The sequence below is a fragment of the Trichechus manatus genome, unplaced genomic scaffold, assembly GCF_000243295.1.
Source record: "Trichechus manatus latirostris isolate Lorelei unplaced genomic scaffold, TriManLat1.0 scaffold00226, whole genome shotgun sequence".
NCBI classification, from domain to species: domain Eukaryota; kingdom Metazoa; phylum Chordata; class Mammalia; order Sirenia; family Trichechidae; genus Trichechus; species Trichechus manatus.
This window is the reverse complement of record NW_004444162.1, coordinates 2,300,951-2,309,885: the sequence shown is the minus strand read 5'-3', so window position 1 is coordinate 2,309,885 and position 8,935 is coordinate 2,300,951.

Genomic DNA, 8,935 nt, shown 5'->3' with positions numbered 1-8,935 from the left:
TTTTTTTTTTTTTTGGTAGTTTTTATTTATTCTATCAGTCTTTTTAACAAATGTTTATTGCTGCATTCCCCCCCAGTGTATCATTGTTTTACTGCCCTTGTAGTACTGGAATTTAGTTGAAAGAATAAAACGTTTACTTCTAATCTGCTTGTTTTTTTAATGCACAGATAGATGAGTAGTATGTGAATAAAACCAATGTTTTAAATGTAAGCATTTTCCAAGAGTCCAATGAGGTTGATTTTCTGTTATAGTTTAAAAAGCAATCTTTTAATATACCAAATCATCTAAGATTTAAGTGCTATTATAAAAAACTTGAGTTCTGATTCTAAATTACTTCTCCTGTAACTCTTATAACTTAACTGTATTATAGAATGTTTGGTACATAATAGATCAGTTTTAACAGCTGTTGAGTTTTTTCTCAGAGATTAGTAGAATCCAGTTTTTTTTTTTTTTTTTAGGGATTTGATATGTGAACACATGATTCAGCAAATTTAACTCATTTTTCCATACATGGTGGCTTAGGTTTCCTACAAAGAAGAGAACAAAATATGCTTTAGTGAATTTTTACTTGTTGAATTCGAATAGCATATTTCCACTAATTAAATCAGTCATAAATGTACTGGGAAATACTCATTTATAATTGACCTAATTAGTGAAACAAATTAAGAAATAGACTTTTTTCTTTTTAACTTTGGTATGGTAATTGTATTTCACCAATTCTTTCTTTAAAACAATGCCCAAATGTGGTATAGGGCTTTCACAGGATCCCCAGGTAGTGTTTGAGGAGCATTGGTTTAGTGTATGGTAGCCATAAGGTGTATAATTCAACCTGATTTTAATGATCTAGTACAGGGATTATTAACCTTGGCACTACTGACACTTTAAGCTGGATAAATCTTTTTTGTGAGGGGCTGTTCTGTGCAATGTAGGATGTTTAGCAATATCCCTGGCCTCTGTAGAGAGTTCCTGGGTGGCAAAAATGGTTATACGCTCGATTATTAGCTGAAAGGTTGGCGGTGTGAACTCACCCAGGGGTGCCTTGGAGGACAGGCGTGGCGATCTGCTGCCAAAAGCCTTAACTCTATGGAACGGTTCTATTCTGCACACATGGGGCTGCCATGAGTCAGAACTGACTCCAAAGCAACAATAGCTGGCCTCTATCCACAAGATGCTAGTAGCAATCCCGTAGTTGTGACAATTAAAAATGTCTCCAAGACACTTTCTGTGTTGGAGATGTTGTGTGGAGTGAGCAAAATTATCCCCAGTTGAGACCCACTGGTGTAGTAGGATAGCACTTCTAGGAGGAGAATGCAAGTAGTTAATTAAAATATGGAGGTGTGGGAGTTAGAGTGATTGTAAATTTGTTTTATACCTTCTTAACCAAGCCAGGACGAAACAGTGTATGTTCTTTTGTTAAATAAACAATGAATTTTCACACAGATTTAAATTTGTAAAAGAGCTGGCCTTTATACTTGGTTGGAAGGCAAGGTATACTAAAAGGAAAATCAGTGCTGTTAATCTAAATTAAACCACAAGTAATACAGTTTTAGTTCTAGACTTATTTTTGACTAAAAATAAAATTACTGATACCACCCCCACCAAAAACATCCTAGTTGACCATTTTAAGTAGTGTGTGATATAATTCCAGGAAAAAAAAAACGCATTTTTTCAGATTTAGTTATATGGACTCAGTAGTTGGTTACTCTAGTCCAAATACCAATCCCATATGATCTCAATAGAAAGATTATATTAAGGTACATAACCAGTTGCCATTGAGTTGATTCTGACTCACGGTGACTGTGTGTGTCAGCAGAATTGTGCTCCATAGGATTTTCAATGGCTGATTTTTCAGAAGTAGCTTGCCAGCCCTTTCTTCTGAGGTGCCTCCGGGTGGACTCAAACCTCTAACCTTTTGGTTAGCAGCCACATGTGTTAACTGTTTGCACCACTCGGGGCCTAGAGATCTTAATTTCCAAAGTTACCTTAAATTGCTTTTAATGTGTAAATATCTAAAGAATTTAGTGTGCTGACAGTCATCTTACTCTTGTAATAAAAGGCAGTCCAAAGAGCACATACTTAGAATTCGTTGTATTTTTCAGGTAAAAAGGATAATCTGAGAAATAAATATTGGAGGCTTAAAATATCAGAGTCTAGTGCAAGAACTTAACATGAACCTAAAGAAAATGGTTTCCAAATGTGACATTTATCGTATTACCTGAAGAGCTTTTTCTAGGAAAGATTCTCAGGTTCCATCCCTAGAGACTGCTTTACAAGAATTGGGGGTGCAGTGTTGGACTCTTTAACAAAGGTCATCCAAGGAGAGAGGGTTGAAACTGTTTTTACCTTATTGATCTATCCATTCCCTTACTTCAAAATTACAAACTAATTGGTGTTCAAAATGAAATAATTGATTAAGTGTATTCTGCTAAAGTGCCTAATTGTTCTGTCTACTCATGGACGTAGCTCCAGCAATTCTCTGCTTCAGCATTTGCTCCTTCGGAATGAGCACTAGATCCAAATCCCCATCTTATTCAAAGACACAGCTCCAGCAGTCCTCTCCTCTCTGCATCACCAGATTTTTTCTTCTCCAGTGGATCATTCCTATCGGCATAAAAGGCTTTTAAAAATCTTTTTGACCCTGTGTCCCTCTCTAGCTTGTTCCCTATTTTTCTGCTTCCCTTTATAGCAGAACTCAAGGATTTGCTATGTACTTCTTCCAATTTATCTTCTCTTTTTCCCTACGAAATTATATTATTAGGAAAAAACTCAAGCATAGTAAAGTTTAAATAGTCCAATGATCCACTGAAATTGAACAGTTACTATTTTACCATTATTTGCTTTATGTGTGTGTCAAAAAAAGTTGTAGACATGACAGTAAGGCAGTAATATTAACACCTTTAAAATAATTCCCTAATATTTAACATCTAGTCCATACTCAGATTTTCCCATTTGTCCCCAGAATGACTTCTGGGCAACAGTACCTCAGATGATGCTATGGTCTTCATATTACATTACATGATGTCTGTATGGCTTTTCCAGAACTAGTGACTTGGTTAGGTCATCTGATAGGCGACGTTTTCAGTACTCCACTGTTTTTATTATAGTCACTAATGATTCCCACATTGCTAAATCTAATCAACAGTCAACATTTGATCTTGAAACACTTTCAGCCGGCTTGCAAGAGACCGCACTTGTCTGATTTTCCTTCCACCTTACTGGCTTCTCCATCTGTCTATCCTTTGGCCTGGCCAGTTTTCATTTTCCCTGAACTTTAAAAAACAGTCAGGCCCCAGGGCTTGACCTTGAGCTGCTTGTATACTCTGTTCACATTCACTTTGATCACACCTAATTCTAAAGACAATTCTCTCCTTCAATTCTGGGTTATATTCACCTGCCTGTGTGGTAATATCTCAAATTTAATGTCCAGAACCAAATTCATTTTTGCCACTTAAACTTGCTCCTCCTCATCACCTCCAACTTGTTAGGTGCCGTTCCAACCCATAGTGACCCTATGTACAACAGAACAAAACACTGCTCGGTCCTGTGCCATCCTCGTAATAATTGCTGTGTTGAGCCCATCGCTGCAGCCATGATGTCAGTCCATCTCGTTCAGGGTCTTCCTCTCTTTCGCTGATGCTCTACTGAGCATGACGTCATACTCCAGGGATTGGTCCCTCCTGATAACACGTCCAAAGTATGTGAGACGAAGTCTTGTCCTTGCATCTAAGGAGCATTCTGGCTGTCCTTCCAACACAGATTTGTTCGTTCTTTTGGCAGCCCATGGTATATTCAGTATTCTTCGCCGGCACCACAATTCAAACGCATCAATTCTTAGGTCTTCCTTATTCGTTGACCAGCTTTCACATGCATATGAGGCAATTGAAAACACCATGGCTTGGGACAGGGATACCTTAGTCCTCAAAGTGACATCTTTGCTTTTCAACACTTTAAAGAGGTCTTCTGCAGCAGATTTTCTCAATGCTGTATGTCATTTGATTTCCTAACTGCTGCATCCATGGGTGTTGATTATGGATCCAAGTAAAATTGAAATCCATGACAACTTCAGTCTTTTCTCCGTCTATCATGTTATTTATTGGTCCATTTGTGAGGATTTTTGTTTTCTTTTTGTGAGGTGTAATACATACTGAAGGCTGTAGTCCTTGATCTTCATCAGTAAATGCTTCAAATTCTCTTTCAGCAACCAAGGTTGTGTCATCTACATATTGCAGGTTGTTAATGAGTCTTCCTCAGATCCTGATGCCCTGTTCCTCTTCATATAGTTCAGTTTCTCAGATTATTTGCTCAGCAAACAGACTGGATAAGTGTGATGAATGCATACAACCCTGACACACACCTTTCCTGCTTTTAAACCATGTAGTAATCCCTTGTTCTGTTCAAATGATTGCCTCTTGGTCTGTGTACAGGTTCCACATGAGCACAATTAAGTGTTCTGGAATTCCCATTCTCCACAATATTATCCATAATCTGTTATGATCCACACAGTCAAATGCCTTTGCATAGTCAATAAAACAAAGCTAAACATCTTTCTGGTATTCTCTGCTTTCAGCCAGGATTCATCTGACATCAGCAGTGATATCCCTGGTTCCACATCCTTTTCTGAATCAGGCTTGTATTTCTGGCAGTTCCTGTTGATGTACTGCTGCAGCCACTTTTGAATGATCTTCAGCAAAGTTTTAATTGTGTTGATATTAATGATATTGTTTGATAATTACCACATTCTATTGGGTCACCTTTCTTTTGGATGGGCACAAATCGTTGGCCAGGTAGCTGTCTTCCATATTTCTTGGCATACAAGAGTGAGCACCTCCAGTGCTGCATCTGTTTGTTGAAACATGTCAACTGGTATTCTGTCAATTCCTGGAGCGTTGTTTTTCACTGATGTCTTAAGTGCAGCTTGGATTTCTTCAATACCGTCAGTTCTTGATCATATACTACCTCTTGAAATGTTTGAACATCAATTCTTTTTGGTACAGTGACTGTATTCCTTCCATCTTCTTTTGATGCTTCCTGCAACATTGAGTATTTTTCCCATAGAACCCTTCGATATTGCAACTCGAGGTTTGAATTTTTTCTTCAGTTCTTTCAGCTTGAGAAATGACACGCGTGTTCTTCCCTTGTGGTTTTCTAACTCCAGGTCTTTGCATATGTCATTATAATACTTTGTCTTCTCGAGCCACCTTTGAAATCTTCTGTTCAGCTATTTTACTTCATCATATATTCCATTTGCTTTAGCTACTTGATGTTCAAGAGCAAGTTTCAGAGTCTCTTCTGACATCTATTTTGGTCTTTTCTTTCCTGTCTTTTTAATGACCTCTGGCTTTCTTGATGTGTGATGCCCCGGATGTCATTCCATAACTCGTCTGGTCTTCGATCATTAGTAGCCAATTAACAAATGGAGAAAATAAGCTGCTGGCTCCCCTAAGCCAGGATCTCAGGCTATTCTATTCTTGAGGGAGTGGGGCCAAGATGGTAGTCATACGCTTCCTGTGGTCCATCTTACGACAAAGACCCGAAAAAACAAATGCATCAATTATATATGACAATCTAGGATCCCTGAACATCAAAGGCAAAGTTGAGGAATCGGACTGAGTGGCGGGAGGAGGGAGAGATGGTTCAGAAGGAGCGAGGAGCTGCCAGACCTGACTTGGCAGGAGCTGGAGCCCTTCAAGCCGGATCAGTTTGTGTGTGCAGGGAGGCAAGCAGTGGCACTAAGGAGGTGCTTTCCACATTGGGAGAGGCCCAGCGGCAGACAGTCTAGTTGGCCATCCAGAACCAGTGAAAAACAGAACTCAAGCAGCTAAGTACTTGCATCTGGCCTACTGCGGGGAACAAAAAACACCCTATTTGGGAAAAACCTCTCTCCATTTGCCTCCCCCCTTCCCCGCTCTGCACTGGGTCCTGGGCCGGCTTCAGCGTCTTCCTTGTCACCTAAGCTGTAAGTAGGACCCATCATGTGCCCTGAGCCATTCTCCTGGCCTTGGAGAGGGAACAAATTAACAAATGGAGAAAATAAGCTGCTGGCTCCCCTAAGCCAGGATCTCAGGGTTGGCACAGGCATAAGGTGTCCATGGACTTTAAATGCCTTTCATCCCTGCATAGATTTGTGTGGGCCTGTTTCATCAGCGTAGGCCCTCATTACCACAGTACAGCAGGGTACATACCGAAGTCTTAACTTCAACTGTTTCAGCTGTGAAGTGGCAGGTTTGTGACAGTGGACACTGCTCTACACATTAAGCAGTTTCCTCACCTGCCCACATCGGGCCTGAAGACTGGTGACTCCACCCACGCCACCTAGCCACCTGCGACGGGTCCAAGAACAAGTGGTGCCCCCTAGTCCTTACAGCCAACAGCACTGGGTGCTCATAGTCCGTATGCAAAACCCACCCACCTACGTGCTCTAGGGAATAGGGACATGCTTTCCTTCCAGACACTCGGGTAGCTGTCAGCCCTCTGCCTTGCTCAGCACGTGATGCCCTACTGCAGCCAGATTCCTGTGCCTACACTAATCACCCATGCCTGTCTAGGACTGTAGGTGAGAACCTGCACCACACATTTGGTGACCGACTACCTGGACACCGGAGCTGAATACATACAAGAAAAGTTAATGGACTCCTGGGCTTACATACTTAGTAACAGATCTAACCACCTGGTGACAGGACATTAGAGCTTCAAAGGTGCCAATAATCAAACTAGCTCACATGAGTAGCCTATTTGGGCATATCAAAACAAAACAAAAACTAGGACACAATTTGATGGCTCGAACAAGTCAGTATCAATTCATGTAAAGAGGCAGACCATGATGGCTTTGGCACGCTCCCAAAGTAAAGAATCAATAAATTTTCCTGAGGAAGAGAATTTCTTGGAATTACCAGGGCAAAATACAAAAGATTAATATACAGAACTCTTCTAGAGATTAGGAAGGAGATCCTTCAAAATGCAGAGAAAACCAAAGAACATAGAGCAAAAGAGGACCTTAAGAAGGTTATTCAAGAGCGTAATGACAAATTTAATAGGGTGCAAGAATCTTCAGAGAGATGGCAAACAGAAATCCAGAAGATTAACAATAAAATTTCAGAATTAGACAATAGAAAGTCATAGGAACAGAATTGAGGCAGGAGAATTCAAGTGAGATTGAAGATAGAGCACTTGACACCAACTTATTTGAGGAAAAGTCAAGATAAAACAATTTAAAAAAATGAAAAAATTCTTAAGAATTATGTGGGACTCTATCAAGAGAAATAACCTACGAGTGACTGGAGTACCAGAAGGGGGGAGGGATTAACAAAATAGAGAAAATTGTTGAAGATTTGTTGTCAGAAAACTTTCCTGATATCATGAAAGATGAGAAGATATCTATCCAAGATGCTCATCGAGCCCCACATAAGGTAGATCCCAAAAGAAAGTCACCAAGACATAATCAAACTTGCTCAAAACCAAAGATAAAGAGAGAATTTTAAGAGCGGCTAGCGATAAACAAGAAGTCATCTATAAAGGAGAGTCAATAAGCTCAGACTACTCAGCAGAAACCATGCAGGCAGAAGGCAATGGGATGACATATATAAAGCCTGAAGGAAAAAAAATCGCCAGCCAAGAATTATATATCCAGCAAAACTGTCTCTCAAATACGATGGCGAAATTAGGGCATTTCCAGATAAACAGAAGTTTAGGGAGTTTGCAAAAACCAAACCAAAATTCCAAGAAATACTAAAGGGAGTCCTCTGATTAGAAAATCAGTAACATCAGATAACAACCCAAAACAAGAACACAGGACAGAGCAACCAGATATCAACCCAAACAAGGAAGTCACAAGAAGCTAAAACACTGAAAACAGGGAAACAAGGGATGTCAATATGTAAAAGATGACAACACTTAAAAAAACAAGGACTTAAAAAATGTAGACATAGATTTTTCATATGGAGAGGAAGTCAAGGCAATATAAACAAAAGACTGGTTTAAACTCAGAAAAATAGGGGTAAATATTAAGGTCACCACAAAGGAAACTAACAATCCTACACATGAAAATAAAAAACATAAAGACTGAGCAAATACAAAATTATCAACAATGAAAAAGATGAAAAGAAAAAAGAAAAACAAATTGGCACAGAAAATTAAATGAACAGTCAGCAACACACACAAAAAAGACATCAAAATGACACACTAAACTCATACCTATCAATAATTACGCTGAATGTAAATGGACTAAATGCACCAATAAAGAGACGAGAGTGGCAGAATGGATAAAAGAATGTGCTCCGTCTGTATGCTGCCTACAAGAGTCACACTTTAGACTTAAAGACACAAACTAAAACTCAAAGGATGGAAAAGATATATCAAACAACACTCCAAAAAAAAGCAGGAGTGGCAATATTAATCTCTGACTTAGACTTTAAAGTAAAATCCACCACAAAGGAAGAACACTGTATAATGATTAAACAATCAGTACACCAGCACTATATAATTAAAAGGATCAGTACACCAGAAGAACATAACTATAATAAATATTTATGCACCCAATGACTGCACTGGAAAAAGATAGCTCCACAATAACAGTAGGAAACTTCAACACTCCACTTTCAGTGAAGGACAGAACATCCAGAAAGAAGCTCAAGAAAGACATGGAAGATCTAAATGTTACAATCAACCAACTTGACCTCATGGACCTACACCAAATACTCCACCCAACAGCAGTCAAGTATACTTTCTTTTCCAATGCACATGGAACATTCTCCAGAATAGACCATATATTAGGCCATAAAGCAAGCCTTAACAGAATCCAAAGCACTGAAATATTACAAAGCATCTTTTCTGACCATAAAGCCATAAAAGTAGGAATCAATAATAGAAAAAGGGAAAAAAATCAAACACATGGAAACTGAACAACACCTTGCTCAAAAACTACTGGGTTATAGAAGAA